A 20,789-nucleotide genomic window follows, 5' to 3' on the forward strand; every position below is an offset into this window, starting at 1 on the left:
GTGCTTGATCCCAGGACCTTGGGATCATGACCTGAGCCGAAGGCAGAGGCTTTAACCAACTGAGCCACCCAGGCGCCCCTCACTGTTACTCTTATGGGCTGGGTGTGGGTAAGGGGGTGAGTCAAGGTATCTTAGTTTGGGGAATTGGACCCTGATATATCAAAGAAGGTATTTCCAGAGTCTGGCCATCTCAGTCCTTCCCTATTGCAAGAGATATTTTAGCTCTGTTTGAACCTGCAGCTCGGTGGGTTTGTTCTACCACCAGTCAGATCATTCCCAAACAATGCCTCTGCTCGGGATCCCAGCGGCACCTCTCTAGGGAAGATTTTTGAAGAAGTTTCTCAGGGTATTTGGTCATAATCTTCCTTAGCTGGGTAGACTAGTTTCCTGTAGCCAAACACACTCAATTCTCTGGCCCAGTAAACAAGTATTGAATTTAAATTTAACTGACTTCACCAATTAGAAACCGGTATTGCTCCTTATCTTAGGGAAGGGAGGACAGGGAGAGGGAAGAGCTTGGGAGGTGTTCAGTTTCTGAAGCAAGAAGTTAGATAAAGTCAGACTTAACACACATTAGGAACATTTAAGAGAGGATCATTGGGGGCGCCTGGATGGCTCAGTGGGTTAAAGTCTCTGCCTTAGGCTCAGGTCATGATCTCAGGGTCCTGGGATCGAGCCCCCCATCGGGCTCTCTGCTCAACAGGGAGCCTGCTTCCTCCCTCTATTTCTGCCGGCATCTCTGCCTACTTGTGATCTCTCTCTGTCAAGTAAATAAATAAAATCTTAAAAAAAAAAAAAAAAAAAGGATCATTGACAACTAAGAAGAAGCCGAGACCAGACCAGGCTAGCCTGGCTAACTGAAAACCACATCCCATTTCCCATAAGAGTTGATGTCTGAGACCTCCTTTTTCTTTTTAAATTTTATTTGGGAAAAAAAATAACTACAGAAAGGTTCTGAAAAAAAATGTAACAAACATATGTTATCACCTAGAACAAAAACCTAGAATGTATAAACATTGTAATATATGCAGTGATTTTTTTTTTTTTGGCAATGATTTTTGTTTTAAGATTTTATTTTTAAGTACAACATGGGGTTCAAACTTACAATCCTGCATTCAAGAGTTGCATGCTCCACCGACTAAGCCAGCCAGGAGCCACTCATGCAAAGAATTTTCCCTTCCTCTCTTTCCTTCCTTCCTCCCTTCCTTCCTCTCTCTTTCTTTCTTTCAAGATTTTATTATTTCTTTGAGAGAGAGCGAGGGCATGTATGCGTGAGAGAGAGAGCACAAGTGGGGTGATGGGTAGGAGAAGCAGACTCCCTGGTAAGCAGGGAACCCAATGTGGGGCTTCATCCTGTGACTCTAGGATCATGACTTCAGCCAAAGGCAGACACTTAACCAACTGAGCCACCCAAGTGCCCTGCAATGATTTTTTAAAACACAAATTTTTCTTCCTTTTTCTAGACTCCTCCTTTATTTATCTTCCCTTTCCTACCTCTACCCATATTAGATTCCTGAAGCCATATTAACAAGCTAGTCTTTAAAAACATTTTATTACTTATATAATCCAACAAAAATTTAATTTTTAAATGATTTTATTTTTTTATTTGAGAGAGACAGAGAGAGAGAGAGAGAGAGAGGCTGACTCCCTGCTGAGCAGAGAGCCAGACATGGGGCTCAATCCTAGGACCCTGAAGATCATGACCTGAGCTGAAAACAGACACTTAACTGAGTAAGCCACCCAGGCATCCCATCTACAAAAATCTATTTAGTTATATCTATTCATACATGTATGTGTGTATGTATATGTATGTATGTATGTATGTATATATATATATATATATATTTTTTTTTTTAAAGGGATCTGTTTGTCAGGAAAAATTGTGAAAAAATTTTAAGTGGACTAACAAAAAGATTACTAGTGCCTGCCTCATGCCTCATGCACCTCAGTTACCCCAACCTTCATTGTCTTTGAACTATTTTATAACACTGTAAATTCTAGAAAGCAGAGGATAACGCAGATGTTATTGTCCAGAAAAATGGAAATGAATTATGTCTGGTGGAATGCAACTGATCATTGACTGCCCAGTTGATAGACCAATTTTGTATCTAATTGTAAAATGTATTTCAGCATTGTTTATTCTTCTTTGAACCCCATTATAACATCTTGGTGGTTCCCTTATTAATTAAAGAGTCAAATAAAATTTTTGATACATGTTTATATTTGTATCAGTCATGATTTTACCTTTCCAAAGAATGCATACTTTTAACTATTTTGGAGGTTATCCATCAGGATGTCAATGGAGTCACATGAAAGGGCCAGGTAAATTATACTGCTGTCTAAACAAGTATATATACCTCACAGGTGGCTAAAGCCCAGATACTTATTTTTTGACTTGTAGAGGTGAATGCTAGTTGGCAACAGATTTTTAACTCGGGGGACTGTTTCCCTACTTTCTCCTCTACCAATATTGTGCTTTATTTTTTGTGTCTGTATTGCTTACGGCTGGTAAGTTGTTCTCCAAACTTGACAGCGATGATTGGGAATGTGGTTTTAAGGTTTGACTAATTGGTGAAATATGCAGATGGATGATACCTATCTATTTCTGTGGGTAAGAGAAAAACAGAGATCTGGTTTTCTGGTTTGTTAGTCTTGCTTGTTTGTCTGTTTGTCTACTTTAAGACCATGCATACCACAAAGGAGAGCAGCTTCTCATGGGAGGATAACAACGCTTTGATATCTAAAGTAGTGAGTTTTTGTGTTTCTGTGTTTATTCTACTTTTTTAAAAAGATTTTATTTATTTATTTGTCAGAGAGAGAGAGAGAGAGTGTCCAAGCAGCCAGAGAGGCAGGCAGAGTCAGAGGGAGAGAAGCAGGCTCCCCACTGCTCCCCAGCCGGATGTGGGACTTGATCCCAGGATCCCGGGATCATGACTGGAGCTGAAGGCAGCGGCTTAACCAACTGAGCCACCCAGGTGTCCCTTCCATGTTTATTCTTGACTTGTAGTTGAAATGATAGATTTAGAGCTATAAATCTAGATCTCTATCTATCCATTTGTATGTAATTTAGAAAGCCCTTTACTTCTCTTTATAGAAGTGTGAAGTGTCTTCCTGTCTCTGGATGGTATTAATAAATTTGATTATAAAGTCTTCTAAATAAAAAGAACTCTGTTCTGGTTGGCTTATGGAGATAAATACTCATATAAACAACTATTCCTAAAATTCCCTTAAATAAGGAAATAAAATATCTATTCCTTTAAATGTGCCAGACTAAAAAAAAATTCTAAAAGAAACTAACTCAGGGGGCGCCTGGGTGGCTCAGTGGGTTAAGTCGCTGCCTTCGGCTCAGGTCATGATCTCAGGGTCCTGGGATTGAGTCCCGCATCGGGCTCTCTGCTCAGCGGGGAGCCTGCTTTCCTCTCTCTCTCTCTCTGCCTGTCTGTCTGTCTACTTGTGATTTCTCTCTGTCAAATAAATAAAATCTAAAAAAAAAAAAAAGAAACTAACTCAGGAACATTTTAAGAATCCAAGTTCACATAATTAAGGTAAATCTTTGACAAATGAGACCGTAGATGAGGCAAAACTTTTCCTATACCCTTTTAGGGTCTCTGGATGGCTTGAGAATTAAGTTCACATAGACAGATTAAGAAAAGAAAAGCAGGGCTTCTGGATGGCTCTGTCGGTTGAGCGTCTGCCTTTGGCTCAGATCATGATCATGGCTCAGGTCATGATCCCAAGGTTCTGGGATTGAGCCCTACATCTGCACCGAGCTCCCTGCTCAGTGGGGAGTCTGCTTCTCCCTCTCCCTCTGCCATTCCCCTTGCTTGTGCCCACTCTCCCTCTCTCTCTGTCAAATAAACACATAAAATCTTAAAAAAAAAAAAGAATAGCATATAAAATTTATTTTTACATGTGTAGGAGAATCTTCACGGGAAAGTAAAGACCCCAAAAGTGGTTAGACCTAAGTGCTTTTATACTAGGTTGAACAAAGAATAGCAATTATGAAAAAGTAACTAAAAATATTTGGGGAAGCTTGAGGAAAGTAGGGTTATTTTAATAGGGGTTTGTTTGTACAGATTTTTTGGACTATTTTGTCCTATCTCTGGTGATAGGAATGTTCTTCTCCAGATACAGAGAAGATGTCTTTTTTTTTTTTTAAAGATTTTATTTACTTATTTGACAGGCAGAGATCACAAGCAGGCAGAGAGGCAGACAGAGAGGGGGAGGCAGGCTCCCCGCTGAGCAGAGAGCCCAATGCGGGGCTCGATCCCAGGACTCCAGGATCATGACCTGGGCCGAAGGCAGAGGCTTTAACCCACTGAGCCACCCAGGTGGCCCCAGAGAAGACGTCTTTTACATGGGAGTTTTATCTCCTGCTTGCAGAAAGAAAAGAGGAAGTCAGAGTGCCCTTCTTATATCTACTGTTTCTCAAGTGCCTTTAGCTCAAAATCATCAATAGGCCAAATCAACATATTTTGAAGTGGCATCTTCTGAATCCCTTCAAGACTCATTTAACAGGGGCACCTGGATGACTCAGTGGGTTGAACCGCTGCCTTCGGCTCAGGTCATGATCTCGGGGTCCTGGGATCGAGCCCCGCATCGGGCTCTCTGCTCAGCAGGGAGCCTGCTTCCTCCTCTCTCTCTGCCTGCTTGTCATCTCTCTCTGTCAAATAAATAAATAAAATCTTAAAAAAAAAAGACTCATCTAACAATTTTGGTTTTTAAAAAAGGGATTTATCTTTTCTCTAATTTATCAGTGTTAGGTAAAAAATAAATGTACATTTTGTTCTACTTGGGATTTGTTTTTCCTAAACCTAAGGAGGTTTACTGACCAAATAAGCTAACACTACTTCTATATCACTTTAATTTAAAAAAACAAAAAACAAAAAACAAAAAAATACAGTCCCTGACATCCAAGAACCGGCCTGGTGCTATCAGTTGCTGGGCTGAGCTCAGTGCTGCTAAGAGCTGGCTTGGCACTCACAGGTAGGTGATGGTCTTCTGCTGAACATGAGCTATTTCACAGAACATCAGCATCAGATAAGGCCAGGCCACTCTGTGACCATGATGGATTAAGACAAAAACAAGTCCATTCCAATGATCATGTCTGAACACAGACAAAGCAAGAACATTGTCCAAGCCATAAAATACCAAATATCTTCTTATACCAGCAAGTATGAGTAACTGCTGTTGCTTTACCAATTATAGCTCTAGGCTTGCTTTACTTTGTCCGCCCTCTGAATAATATTTGTTGAGATACTCACAGAATTGTCCTTACTTTCTGACAACCCCTGACCTAGAGTAAACCCTCTCTTCCTGTACTTTCTTCAACATCAACCAAACAAATCTCAAGTCCTGTCAGTCCTTTCTAATACCTTTCTACTGAGCCACCCGAAGGGGCCTATCATATATGCTCTTTCCTGCTGCAAGGAGTTATAAACCAAGCTTGTTCCACCACAGGAGCGTTCCTGATGGTCTCTGGCTAGTGGGCATTAATAATGTTTAAGATTATGAAATACAAGATCATGTTCAACTAAATTGAACCATTAAACTGACAAATGTTTTAATTCAACAGTAATTATATTTTGCCATATGTATGATTTGTAGTAACCTAATTGATATCCAAGTTTTAAAAACAGATTTTACTTAGTTATTTGACAGAGAGAGAGAGAAAGCACAAGAAGGAAGAGTGGTAGGCAGAGGGAGTGGGAGAAGCAGACTCCCCGCTGAGCAAGGAGCCAGTACGGGGCTCCATTCCAGGACCCTGGGATCATGACCTGAGCTGAAGGCAGATGCTTAACTGACTGAGCCTCCCAGGTGTCCCAATTTCCAAGTTCTTAAACTTAAAAAACAAGAGACTGATACTAAGTTAATAAATGGATAATCATTGAATACCTAGAAAAGTTCTAAGTAATGTTAAATACTGCATCATTGGTTATTACTAAGCATAGTTCAAGGTGTACATGGTTTTGCTTATTTTTATATGCTAGAAATAAGCTATAATAAGCATGTTTTTTATAAGCATGTTAATAAACATGTTTGCTTTTGTTGCTTTAAGAGATTGAAAAGGTATGTATAATCTGTATTGCATATATTCATGAGCTTTGCTAGTCTGCTAGAAAACTCCTGTACAACAGGCAGTTCTCATTTATCCACCCCTGCCCCCAACCAACAATTTTCTTTGTGCAACAGAGTTTAGTCACTTTGGTTAAATGTTAGTCAATATAAGTGGTTCAGACTATTCTAGGAGTAATACTGACAGAGGAAATACAACCATGCATGTCTTTTTTTTAAATATATATAACATATAACATATTTTTTTTAACATACAACATATTATTTGTTTCAGGGGTACAGGTCTGTGCTTTGTCAGTCTTACACAATTTTTTTTTAAAAGATTTTATTTATTTATTTGACAGACAGAGATCACAAGTAGGCAGAGACACAGGCAGAGAGAGAGGAGGAAGCAGGCTCCCTGCTGAGCAGATAGCCTGATGTGGGGCTTGATCCCAGGACCCTGAGATCATGACCTGAGCTGAAGGCAGAGGCTTAACCCACTGAGCCACCCAGGCGCCCCCAGTCTTACACAATTTACAGCGCTCACCAATACACAAATCCTCCCCAATGTCCATCACCCAGCCACCCCAATCGTCTCATCCCCCTCCATTCCAGCAACCCTCAGTTTGTTTCCCGAAATTAAGAGTCTCTTATGGTTTATCTCCCTCTCTGGTTACATCTTGTTTCCCTCCCTTCCCCTATGCTTCTCTGTCTTGTTTCTCAACTTCCTCATATCAGTGAAATCATGATCATTGTCTTCTCTGATTGACTTATTTTGCTAAGCATAATACTCTCTAATTCCATCCGTGTTGTTGCAAATGGCAAGATTTTCAGGTTTTGATGGCTGCATAATATTCCATTGTATATATATACAACATCTTTATCCATTCATCTGTTGGTGGCCATCTAGGCTCTTTCCATAGTTTGGCTATTGTGCTATAAACTTTGGAGTGTACATGCCCCTTCGGATCACTACATTTGTATCTCTGGGGTAAATATGGGGTAAATACCCAGTAGTGTGATTGCGGGGTCATAGGGTAGCTCTATTTTCAAATTTTTGAGGAACCTCCATGCTGTTTTCCAGAGTGGCTGCTCCAACTTGCGTTCCCACCAACATCACAGGAGGTTTCCCATATCTCCACATCCTCGCCAACACCTGTCATTTCCTGACTTGTTAATGTTAGCCATTCTTTTTTTAAAAAAAATTTTAGCCATTCTGATTGGTATATCTTTGTTTTCTAAGAGAAAAGAATAGGTTGTGTTCTAAAGAAGAAATTATCAAATTTTTTAGTCTCCAGATTCCTTTTCACTCATACAAGAAAATTTCAAAGACTTTTTTATTGATTATTTAAAGTTAGCAGTGATGATTCAATTGCATGTTAACACACAATAAATAACATCTTTGTATTATTATGAAATAGCTTTGACTTCATGGATCTAAAACAGAACCAATGACCTAAATTATAGAGTGTCAGTTTATTCCAGAATATTAAAGAGCACGGTGAAGCACAAAACTTAAAAAGTTAATTTTATTTGCCTTGTGTCCATTTGGGCTGCATAGAAACTGTCAACAAAATGAAAAGGCAACCTATGGACTCTCACAACTGCTAAAACGGCTATTATTAAAAAACAGATGATTACAAGTGTGGGTGAGGGTGTGGAAAAGGGGGAATCCTGGTATACTGTTGATGGGAATGTAATGGTACAGCCATATGGACAATAGCATGGAAGTTCCTCAACAAATTAAAAATAGAGTTATCATATGATCCAGCAATCCCACTTTGGGATATTAATCCAAAGGAATTGAAATCAGGATCTTAGAGAGATAACTAAACTCTCATACTCACTGGTGCATTATTTACAACTGCCAAGACATAGAAACAATAAAATTTTTATCAATAGATGAGTGGATAAAGAAAATGTGGTATATACGAACAATGGGTTATTATTCAGCTTTCAACAGGAAAAAAATCCTGCCATTTGCAATAACATGGAATGGACACAGAGGACATTACACTAAGTGAAATAAATCAGACATAAAAAGACAAATACTGAATGACCTTACTTATATGTGGAATTTAAGATAGTCCAACTCATGGAAGCAGAGAGTAGAGTGATGGGGAGAGGGGAAATTTGGAAGGTGATAGCTAAAGGGTCAAATTCCAGATAAGTAAGTACTGGAGATCTACTACACAGCATCGTGCCTAAAGCTAACAATCCTATATTACACATTTAAAATTTGCTAATAGGGGTGCCTGGGTGGCTCAGTCAGTTAAGTGTCTGCCTTCAGCTCAGGTCATGGTCCTGGGGGTCCTGGGATCAAGCCAGGCCCCCTGCTCAGCGGAAAGTCTGCTTCTCCCTCTCCTTCTGCTGCTCTCTCACCTAGGGCTCTCTCACTCTCTCTCTCAAATAAATAAATAAAATCTTTAAAAAAAATTTGCTAACAGAGTAGATCTTACATTAAGTGCTGTTACAACACACACATACACACACAGGCATACACACACTAATGACAACAACAGTAAAGAGATGGGGAGGAAGCTTTGGGAAGTAATGGGTAAGTGTGGCCTTGATGGTGGTAATGGTTTCACAGGTATATACTTCTCTCCAAACTCATCGAGTTGTATATGTTAAATATATAAAGCTTTTTATATGTCAATCATAGCTTAATAAAGTAGCACAAAAAAGTAAAAAAAAAAATTTGCTTATAGTTCTTTTGGTCTTCAGCCTAAGTGTATATACATGCCAAATACTATGTTCAAAAGTTACTCGAGTTACTAATTTCTTTGTCTTTGGAATTTTGACCATACTCTGGTTTGACCTAATCATGATTTGAGTTATGGGCAAATTACATAGCCAAGGAAAATCACAAACCAATCTACAGCCCAAACTGGAACCCATATCTAAGATCAAACCTGCTGACCAGTTCAAGTGTATCAGTTCAGATCAGTTTACAGTTCAGTCAGAATTCCAGCCAGTACCATCTCAATACAATGTGGGCTCAAGATTTATACCAACATAGAAAAACAACCATGTTATCCTCAGCTAAGAGATCAGCCCAACTCAGAACATAGTCATGTGACAGTTCAGCTCGACACAGAAATCAAATCTCTCCTGACTAATCCAGATTGGAACCAAAGCCTGGTTTAGGATGGCCCAGAGCCCAGGATATGCAAGCTCATTCCACACTCATTACCTCATTAATTTATTCAACAAGTGTTTATTGTAGGCTTATTAGATTCCAGGCACTGGTAGGTACTAATGCTTATCTGGGTATGGGAGGACTCCTGAGAGGCCCGTATCACCCTAGTCACCTAAACGCACAGTTTAGCTCATCGTCTATTGTAGTCAACACTTCCCAACTAGAGTCATCAGAGAAGTTCTCACAGAATTTTTTCCTGGCATCATATACTGCTTCATCCCCTTATGGCAATTTTTTATTATGTAACAGCAAGTCCCATCATGACCTCCAACCCATAACCTTTTGACCTAGTAGATTTCCATATCTGCTTAGGACCATTCATTCAACAAATATTTAGTAAATGTCTTTAGATTACTAGGTCCTGGAGACACAAAAATACTGCCTTTAAGTAACTCACTGTCTTTATTTCTACCAAAGGAGATTAATACAATTTAAAAAAAAAAAAAGCTTACTCCAGTTCTATAACAAAGGTATAACTTCTTTAATAACGGTATCTTCAAAACTCTATGAGAGCCTAATGGAGGAGTTATTTCTTAGTGCTAGGACAGCATGGTTAGGGGAAGTGATTTCTCCACTGTTCCTTGAAGAACGACTACAGGTTTAGTGAGAAAGAAAGACTTTCCAAGAAAAGAAACAGGCTAAGCTACGGCATGTAGGCAAGTAAGGAGAAGAGGATGCTGTAAGGATAAATGATTGGTGAAGTTACGGAGTACCTTATTCAAAAGAATATCTTTGAAGATACAATGGTTAATACCACTTCAGGAATAATGGGATTTGCTCTAAACCCAACCCAAGGATGTTTGACACCAAGGATATCTGACAACAAACATATAATAAGAATTATGCCAATATTAATGAATTTTTTTTTGGAAAGTATCTTATGAGTTAAACTCCACTGATCCAGTTTAATTTCTTGATTAATGAATAGATTGTAAAGCTCTCAAATACCTAATGGGGGCAAAATGCTCTGAGGTGAGAGTGGCAGAATCAGAAAGAATATTCTTGGGATTAAAAGGACAGTGTATAAATATTTTGCTGCTTCTATCTTTGTCAAGATGAATTTTCCAAGGTCTGTATACCTTCCTATATTATAGATTACCTTTCCCTCCTATCCCATGCTTTCTCAACATTGACTCACCTTTTTGTTATACGGCATTCCCCAAACCAGTGTCACAAACGTAAATGCCTACAAGTGCTAGGTGGATAATATGAGTAAAGCTGCTAAGTGGGGACTGATAAACTCAGAGTATCTGCCTTGCCCAAAGAAGGAAGCTGTTCTTTTGCTGTAGCCAATCACTGCCATGGAGGAATGCAGGCTAAGGGTTGTCAGAATTCCAACATTTTCAAGCGAAGCCAGAAATTCTGATTTTTATTTTGGAAACTCTCAACTTGGCAACTAATTGGGAAGTTTAAAAAACCTTCAAAGCAGGCCAACAAAACCTGTCTGTAGGCCTGATTCTACTCCTGGGCACGAGTTTGTGAGACTTTGTCTGAAATTTTCCTAGTTTTCTGTGATATCATACTTGAAGGAATGAAGGACTGTTCCATCTCCTTCTAACATTACTGATTTCCCAAATATGGACTCACCCTCCTCTTGTTGGCAAGTACTATTTTGCACCACCCTCTACTGATTTCAGAGTTTGCTTACCCCTTTAAATGTCAATTTTTACCCCCTCCTTGTGCTATATCATGAACTATGCCAATAGTCTTCCCCTTCGCTCTTGCCTGGTCATGCCCTTCATGACATATGAATGGCCTTACCACCCTGGAATGACAACTCATTTCTTCATACCTTTGCAATCCTTTGCCTATTTCTTTGATCATCCGCATCATGAGTCACCTCAGCTCAGGACTGTAATTTGGGATAGGGAGTGGGCATATACAGTCTGTGTGGCATCATAAAAGGATGAGATCGTTTGGAAAAAAAATGGGGAAAATAATGTCTGCATTAAAGATTTTTAAAAGAATCATAAAAGTTAGGGAAGGATGCTTAAAAAGTGTGATTTAGATCTATTTAGAGTGAATAAAAAGTATAAGATTATTTTTCCTAGTATTTCAGGTTAACTTTTATCATGGTGAAGTGCTATAGGATTTCTTTAAAGATACTTTGCTCTCTGGATATACTTTTTTTTTTTTTTTAAGATTTTATTTATTTATTTGACAGACAGAGATCACAAGTAGGCAGAGACGCAGGCAGAGAGAGAGGAGGAAGCAGGTTCCCTGCCGAACAGAGAGCCCCATGCGGGGCTCGATCCCAGGACCCCAGGATCATGACCTGAGCTGAAGGCAGAGCCTTTAACCCACTGAGCCACCCATGCGTCCCTATTTATTTCTTAGATGAAGTATGAGGTTATCTTTTTTTAACTTCATGAAAGGAAAATCCAGAGATGAGGAGTAAGATTTCCATAAGTGCAGTCATTGTTAAGTCATTAAGTCTTTTTGCTGGAAGAAAAAAAAATTATGAATGTAGCCCATAATATTTATTTGATACTGTTCCTTACTGCAGTGCAGCATGGCTGAATTTTATTCTCATTAAAGTTTTATAATCCATGGAGCATACCTCAGGATTCTTCATACTACTTTGTATGAAATAGTTTATTCTTCTTTTGTTTTTAAGATGGTTAAGTGGGAGTAGGATTATTATTTTGAGGAGATTATAAACTTCTTGGGTATGGAAAGACTAATTTTTAAAAATAAGATGCTCTTGAAATTATGGTCATTGTAACATGGAACTAGATATTATGATTTATGGTTATTAGTATTTATCTCCTATGTGTTAGTCACTATAATATCAGTGGGCAGAAGATATAATTTCCATTTTATTTCTAAAGAAAAAAAGACAAAAACAAAAATCAAATCCCTTTGCCAAAACACTGAGAAAAAAACATCCATAACAACATAATGATCTACCTTCCATTCATTCAACAAATATGTATTGATTGCTGGCTATGTGCATCAGAAACTGTGTTCAGCTCTGGATGAACAGTGATAAACCAAATATTGTCTATCCTTTCATATGATATCCTTCCATATAGATCTTATGATCTAGTGAGAGAGACAGAGAAAAATTACTAAGGGAAGAAGTGTATGTATGTGAATATCTGTATATACAAATGAATTTGTGCATACATACACATACACATACACACACATACTATCAGGGAGAATAATGGAAAAGAAGAGAGGGAAGCTATTTTAGATTGAGTGTTTGGAGCAGATTTTCTGAGACAGTGTGACCCTTGAGTGCTAATAGATAAGAAAGACCTAGTCATGCAAAATGTAGGGGAAATAGTGGTCTACTGAAGTGAGTACTGTTCGGGCAAAAGCCTTAACTGGGAATGGTTTCTAAGAACAAAGAAACCAGCATGGCTAGAGTATAGTGACTGAGAAGGTAGTGAGAAATAAGGCTGAACAGAAAGACAGGATGTATCAGAAAGAGCCTTGACAGAGAATAAGGAGTTTGGATGAGAAGCCATTGTTTTCAAGTGGAGTAGTGCTATATTTTATTTTATTTTTATTTTACTTTTTAAAAAGATTTGTTTCTTTTTTAAAAAATTGTATTTATTTATTTGACAGAGAGAGATCACAAGTAGGCAGAGAAGCGGGCAAAGCAGGCTCCCTGCTGAGCAGAGAGCCTGAAGGTGGGCTCGATCCCAGGACCCTGGGATCATGACCTGAGGTGGAAACTTTAACCCACTGAGCCACCCAGGCGCCCCTATTTGTTTCTTTTAAAGAGAGAGAGCCGTGAGCAGGGGGCGAGGGGAGGGTGGAGGGAGAGCTGAGTGCAGAGACAGACATAGGGCCCAACCTCACGACCTGAGCAGAAACCAAGAGTCAGATAAGGACACTTAATTGCTTGCACCTGGAGCATTGCTATGTTTTAAAGTTCATCCCCAGCTGCTGTGTGGAGAATGGATTATAGGGGATCAGAGTGGGATCTAGTTTGAGGCTATTTGCAATATTCCAGTGAGGAATGATGATGACTTGGACAAAGCTTGTAGCAGGAGAGAGAAAGTCATGTATCCTAGAGGTAGAACCAACAGAATGTGTTGATGGATTAGGTAGGTAGTGTGAAGGGAAACTCAGAATCAGGGGTGACTCACAGGGCTTTGGCTTGAGCAACTGGGTGCATAGCTCTGGGAAGCAGATGTCAAGACAGAGCAAGGTACGCAAAAATCCCTAACAGAAAGGGATTTTTATTTTTATTTTTTATTTATTTGACAGAGAGAAAGATCACAAATAGGCAGAGAGGCAGGGAATAACACTTCTGAAATGAAAAGAGGCAGAAGCAGAAATGTGAAGGGGGTGGTTGACAGCAGTGACAAACCTGATAGTCTCTGCCAGCCCAATGGGGAGCTCCTGGGCAGAGATGTGAGTTAGTGGAGACCTAGTCATGCAAAATGTAGGCCCTTGTCCTATCACCTTGCTCATTCATTGCTAGAAGCCACCTGAAGAAGGGTGTAACTTTTTCTCTAAAAGCTGAGAGGGACCCTGAAGCAAGTAAGAGCTAGAGGCTGTCAGTTAACCACACTCCTCATAGCTGGGCAGTCAGTCCTTTCTTGAAGGGGGATATTAGCAGCATATCCCTGTGTCTCCCACAGGGAACAACAGGTGGGAAAAGGTCAAAAATTTAGTTTTAAACAAGAGAGGGATGAAGTTAGTTAATCATAACATTGAGTCATCAGGGACGCCTGGGTGGCTCAGTTGGTTAAGCAGCTGCCTTCGGCTCAGGTCATGATCCCAGCGTCCTGGGATCGAGTCCCACATCGAGCTCCTTGCTTGGCGGGGAGCCTGCTTCTCCCTCTGCCTCTGCCTGCCATTCTGTCTGCCTGTGCTCACTCTCTTTCCCTCTCTCTGACAAATAGGTGGAATCTTTAAAAAAAAAAAAAAAAAAAACATTGAGTCATCAAATACTTACTGGGTTTCTGTAATAGGCCATTCAGATAGAAATACTATGCACAGAGGCACCTGGGTGGCTCAGTTGGTTAAGCATCTGCCTTCAGCTCCGGTCACAATTCCAGGACTCGGGGATAGAGCCCTGAGTCAGCCTCCCTCTCAGCAGGGAGTCTGCTTCTCCCTTTGCCCCACCTCCCCACTCACGCTCTCTCTTTCTTTTTCTCAAATAAATAATTAAATAAATTTAAAAAAGAAAAAAGAAAAAGAAAGGAAGGAAGGAAAGGGATACCATGCACACAGTTGCAGGCAGTCCAGATTTCAAAAGAGATGTTTGGGCTGGAGATATGGAGAACTAGTACACGTATGACTGGCTGGGATCATCTAATAAGACAAAATCATTTTTAACCCTGAGAGGCATCATTTTTCTGGAGACTGCCTGGAGGCAATTTGGGTTGTCATATTGGGGAGAGGGACAAGGAGGTAGGGTCCAGGGATATAAAACATCCTGAAATGCATGGGAAATCCTGCTCAGTGAAGAAGTGTTCAACACAAAAAGCCAATAGTGCCCTTCTGTAAAAACTGGCTGTAGACAGAGAAGTGGTTCCAGAACCAATCCCTGGGACATTCCAAATTTTAGAAGCTGTGTAATGGAGAAAAAATGTCTCAAAGGAGACTGAAGAAGAATATCCAGAAAGGTAGAAAGAAAACCAGGACAGAATGGTGTCAGATGCCTAGAGTGCAAAGTGCTTCAAGGAGAGAGAAGTTCGCAGCAAAGAATTCTGTTAATAGTTGAATAAGATGAGGACAGAAACTTGTTCATTCACAGGTGAGCTTAATAAGAGCAATCTCAGAGGAGTGGAGGAGAAGGAAGCCAGACTGGCATAAGCTGAGAATAAAAGGGAGGGGAGCAGGTAGAGAAAGGATTTTTTAAAGGAATTTGCAAACATGATAACCTGAGGAACAAGTTATAGGGTGATTTGGAATCCAGGTAAGGGTTTTAGTTCAAATAGTTTATTATGAAAGTTTTTAAACAAAAATTGAACAAATTTCACAGTAAATATCACTAAATTCTACAATAACAATATTACTCTATTTGTTTTATCACATCTTTTTATTTATATGTAGGAAAGGGCTTTTTTAAAATGTATTTTATTTATTTGACAGAGAGAAAGATCACAAGCAGGCAGAGAGGCAGGCAGAGAGAGAGGGGGGAAGTAGGCTCCCCTCTGAGCAGAGGACCCCATCCCCACCCCCGCCACAATGCAGGACTCAATCCCAGGACCCCGGGATCACGACCTGAGCTGAAGGCAGAGGCTTTAACCCACTGAGCCACCCAGGCGCCCCAGACTTATTTTTATCATGGAAAAATGAACTCCAATTCATTGAAGCCCCTGTAGTCAGGTTATGTCACTTTAGCTGAATATAGATACAGAATCTGAGGGAAGTACAGTGGCCATACCTTTTTTCTCCTGAACACCTCTTCCTGTTTTGATCCTGGTTACAGACTTTATTCCTAGGCCACAGGAATAAATACCTGATCTAAACAGAACTTGGATTCTTTCTGCTGAAAAATTTAAACTTAATTAGGAATACCCAAAGGCAGAAGGAAATAATCTATTATTCCTTCTAGAAAGAAGGCCCAAGATCTCTTGCCCCTGGGATTGTTTCCCTGCTTAGTCTGTCTACAAGTTATTCAATTATCCTCTCAAAAAATCCCCCTTTTCTTTCTTTTTTTGAAGATTTTATTTATTTATTTGACAGATAGGAGATCATAAGTAGGCAGAGAGGCAGGCAGAGAGAGGAGGAAGGCTCCCCGCTGAGCAGAGAACCTGATGGGGAGCTCGATCCCAGGACCCTGAGATCACAACCTGAGCCGAAGGCAGAGGCTTAACCCTCTGAGCCACCCAGGTGCTCCAAATCCCCCTTTTCTTAAAGTTAGCTAGAATTGGTTTCTGTTGCTTTAAACCAATGGTTCTCAACCAGGGAGATTTTGCCTCTTAATGAGTATCTGGCAATGTCTGTGGATATTTTCGGTTGACACAACTGAAGGTGGGTAATTTTTGCATCTAGGGTGTAGACACCAGGGATGCTGGTAACATCTGTAATGCACAAGACAATCCTGAGATTGAGCACCAGATCCGGCTCCCTCCTCAGTAGGAAGCCTGCTTTTCCCTCGCTCCACCCTTTCCCTCCCTCTCATGCTCTCTCTCAAATAGATAAATAAAATATCTTTAAAAATTTAAGAAACAAAATAAAAAGCAAACTTATAGAACAAATTGGTGGTTGCCAGATTCAGGAGATGGGGAGTGGGTGAAATAGGTGAAGGTGGTCAAAAGGTACATACTTCCAGTTGTCAAATAAATAAATCCTGGGGATGTAAAGTATAGCTTGGTGACCATAGTTAAAAAATCCTGTATTGCATTTTTGGAAGTTGCTATGAGAGTAAAATTTTTTTTAAGGTTTATTTATTTTAAAGAGAGAGAGAAAGAGCATGCGGGCCTGATGGAAAGCTGTGGGGAGTGGGGCGAGGGAAAGGGAGAGAATCTCAAGCAGATTTCCTACTGAGTGAGGAGCTCCATCCTATTACCCGAAGTGGAATGTCCTGAGTGGAAATCAAGAGTCAGATGCTTAACTACCTGAGCCACCCAGCTGCTCCGCTAAGAGAATAAATCCTAAAAAAGTCTCATCATAAGAAAACAGATTTGTAATTATGTGTGATGATATATGTTAACTAGACTTATTGTGGTGATCATTTCACAATATATACATAGTGAATACATAATTTTAAAACATTATGTTGTACACCTGAAACTCATATGTTATTTGTCAATTATACTTCAATAAAGAAAAGGGAAAAAAAAACCCTGATGAAATCAAGTTGATCTAGAGATAACTCATATCCCCTAGAGCTTGTTAGAAATGCAGAATCTTGGGGCACCAGGGTGGCTCAGTGGGTTAAAGCCTCTGCCTTCAGCTCAGATCATGATCCCAGGGTCCTGGGATCGAGCCTCACAACTGGCTCTCTGCTCTGTGGGGAGCCTGCTTCCTCCTCTCTGCCTACTTGTGATCTTTGTCTGTCCAATAAATAAATAAAATCCTTAAAAAAAAAAAAAGAAATGCAGAATCTTGGGTCTTATTGTAGATTTACTGAATATGAATATGCATTTTAAGAAAATCTGCATGCACATTTAGGTCTGAGAAGCAATGGGTTAGAGGATTTGACGAAGGGGAAAGTTTTTGCACTGGGGATGCTGAAAAGATGCTTCTGGCAGAATTTTCTAAATCAGAGGTTAGCAAAAAAAAAAAAAAAAAAAGAAAGAAAATTTTTTTGTGTGTAAAGAGCTAGGTAGTCAATATTTTTAGCTTTGAGGGCCAGTCTCTGATACAACCACTGAACCCGGCCATTGTAGTACAACAGCAACCAGGGACAATATATAAACAAACGAGTATGACTGTTGAGTATGGCAATGTTCCAATAAGATTATTTGCAAAAACAGGCAGTTGGTTCATTTGGTCCAAGGGCCATAGTTTGCTGACCCCCGATCTAGACCTTAGTGAAATGAGTAAGTCTTTGCTCCCATGTGGTGTGTACTGTTCAGTTTTCCTGTTCTGATTACTTACTGTCTCTTGTCAGCATATACTCCTGCCTCCCTCTCTCCTCTTTTGAAGACAATGAAGAACTTGGCCAGTTGATGTTCTGTGAGATCCTACAAGTGAGAAAGGGGAGAACTGAGGTATTAGGAAGCCGCAGTTTCCTTGATATCATTTTTTTTCTGTCTAAAGTATCAAGAGATGTACTATGGACAAGCTTCACATCAGCTGTTTCTTTGGAGTTGTTTCCTTTTTATTTTCTTGGCTTCTAGTAAACTCATTTTGAACTTCTCTGAGCCAAGGGAAATCAAGAAAAGATATTTTATCCTTGCATAGACCGGGTTGAGCAATAGCCCCTTGATGGCAGTGGCAGTGGTAATCAGAAAGAGATTCTATGGTAACAGGCTGATGGCTGGGGGTAGTGGAGGGGAAGAGAAATCATATCTATTGAGCATCTCTTCCCTAATGCTTTACATCATTTGAATCCTTACAGTAAGTCCAGTATTATGACCCCAGGATACAGATGGAGAAACTGAAAGCAATATTTTATCAAACATTAATATAGCAATTACTGTATGCCACATATCTCTCTGTTTTACAAATATACTCTTTTAATCCTCAGAACTCTATGAAGGGAAATATTCTTGCCTCCATGTTAGAAATGGGGAAATTATGCTATGGAGACAGGTTAAATAACTTGCTAGAGGAAACTCAGTTAATAAAGTAGAACTGGGTTTTCAATCCAGAGAGAATGGGATCTTGTTCTGACTCCAAAACCTGTTTTCTTCCCTTGTACAATGTAATAATAGTATGTTCTCCAGTCCTCCTCCCCATCAGATTTTCCATCAATGCTAGCCCCCCACTCCTATTAAGTTACCTATTAAGTAACATTTCCTTATTAGTCCCTCAGATCATAGCATGTTTCCAGGGGTCATTATCAACAAAGTTTTTCTCTACCACAAAACAATCTTTATTAGTATAAGATGCTGTTGCTTGCTTTATATGAGCATGACACTCTGAAATATTTTTCTCAGCAATTTCTCCTAACCCTGGATCTTGCTGTTTAATTTTTGTTTGTCCTGTCTTCCTTGTCTTCTCTTTTTTGTTCATGACAGAATATTGCTGAGAATAATGCTGACATCTCAGTCACCACGCTAGTGTACATTAACCTTTTCCTCTTATTTTATTATTGGATTAATCCAATTTTCTTATTCTCCATTATTCACCTCCATTGGATTACCATAAGTAATCTAGATACATTATTACCAGATCTTTCAGAGTGTGCCCTTAAAGGTTCTACCCCAAATCTTAGTGCCTGGATCAGGCACTATATGTTTGGCCCTCTGGTGGACAATGGGTAATAAAAATGTGGATGATGGGGATGCCTGGGTGGCTCAATTGGTTAAGCATCTGCTTTTGGCTCATGTCATGATCCCAGATCCTGGGATCCAGTGCTGGATTCCACATCTGGCTTTTCCTCAGTAGGAAGCCTGCTTCTCCCTTTGCCTGCCAACCACCATCCCACCACCCCGCTTGTGCTCTCTCTGACATATAAATAAATTCTTTAAAAAAATGTGGAAGATGTATTTACGGTTTAGTGATTTCCACTAAATGTGGTATCGTCTCCTGATCTGACACTAATATTGATTACTAATGATACATAACCAATATACAATATTTCCCCATGTTTTCCAAATTGAAATTCAGTGCTCCTACACCATCACCTCTTGAATATTCTTACTCTAGTGCCTTGCTCTTCAATCTGTCCATCGGAGCAGAACATGACTATTTTCCTTACCTCTGGCTCTGCTATTAAACTTTCATTAGAGGCAGAATCACAACATTTTAAGACTTTGATGATAGGGGAGATAGTTTAAGATTTTGATTTTTAAAAAGTGCAAAAGTGTTTCTAACTGAACCTTAAAAAGGTTTGAGGCACTGTTCTAAGTATGTCCATGAGAAGTGCATAATTGCAAAGTTTGCTGGTCTTGCAGTCCAAAACTTGAATTCCTACCTCAGCCACTAAAGTAAGGATGGCTAATATTTATTGAGCACTTAGTGTGTGCCAGTCACTTTTCTACTAATCATCACACTGTGAGGAGGAGGGTACAAGTATTACCCCTTTTTACAGAAAAGGAAACTGAGACACAAAGCTCTTAAGTAACTTGGGAGTTGGTATGGTAAACTGAATCCGGTTTTGCAACATAGGCAGTCTGGCTCCAAACTGGTGCAGTTAGTTCCTACCCGCCTTTACTCCCTGGTAAATAGAATCAGCCATGATTAACATACATGCAGCAGGTTCAGCACTTGTTTTCTGCAGTTCTGCTCATTTAATCTCCACGAACAACTCTGAAGTTGATACCGTTTTTTACAAGCTAGGAAACTAAGGCCCAGAGCGGTATTATTTGGCAGACATGCTTGGAGATTAGCCTCGACGCTCCAAAATCTTCTCCAACCCTCGAACCACGTAGCTCTTTGAGCCTGTTTTCCCACCTTTAAAGTGAGGGGAAGTGGAGTAATGCCTCAGCTCTACGAGGGAAGGCTGTAGAGAGGTATGTGCGCACAAAAGTGAGCGAGAAGTGGTGGTAAAAAGCAATCAAGCTCGGGGGCCGAGGGCCCAGCATGCATAATCGGGGCTGGTGAATGTGCAGATACGAGAAAGATTCCCGCCAGGGAGGAGGCTGGGGAAGGGGGAGTGGGTGTCGCCCCGAGCGAGGCCTTTAGGCGAAAATGGGGCCTGACAGCCTATCTCTGCGGGGTCCAGCGCTGCCGGCGCTTCCAGTGGCCAAAGGGGAGGGGATCCCTGGGGCTTTGTCGCGATGCCGGGACAGCACCTCACCCGCCCAAATCCTGCTTCGCAAGATTCTCCATGAAAGCTAGAGAAGGAAGGGGCGCGGCTTCCCCGCCAGCGTCGCAGAGCGCCACGTCCCTCTTGGCTTAAGCTCCCCAGGTTCCTCCGCGTTCCTCTTCCACGCCATCCGCCTCTCACCCCGCGGGGGCGCGGCCTCGTCTCCGCCCCTGCCAATCGGGAACGTCCGTGGCC

The 20,789-nt window shown here is 40.4% G+C and overlaps 1 protein-coding gene and 1 long non-coding RNA gene across 3 annotated transcripts in view; one reads left to right on the forward strand and one right to left on the reverse strand.

Annotated features, from left to right (window-relative positions):
• The window catches only part of PIK3C2A (phosphatidylinositol-4-phosphate 3-kinase catalytic subunit type 2 alpha), a 168,201-nt gene extending 147,463 nt beyond the window's left edge, over nt 1–20,738 (reverse strand). Inside the window, exons 1-2 of one of the 2 annotated variants that reach the window (XM_082747221.1) lie at nt 20,586–20,738; nt 17,777–17,862 (exon numbers count right to left, since the gene is read on the reverse strand). The gene's annotated coding sequence lies outside the window, so the exon portion shown is untranslated. The remainder of the gene's footprint in view (nt 1–17,776; nt 17,863–20,585) is intronic. The other variant, XM_082747220.1, reaches the window with a different exon arrangement.
• Nucleotides 1–20,789, forward strand: part of LOC309872724 — a 639,146-nt gene that overhangs the window by 564,493 nt on the left and 53,864 nt on the right. The window lies entirely within an intron of this gene.

This window comes from Mustela nivalis, assembly GCF_964662115.1.
Source record: "Mustela nivalis genome assembly, chromosome: 9".
Lineage (NCBI taxonomy): Eukaryota > Metazoa > Chordata > Mammalia > Carnivora > Mustelidae > Mustela > Mustela nivalis.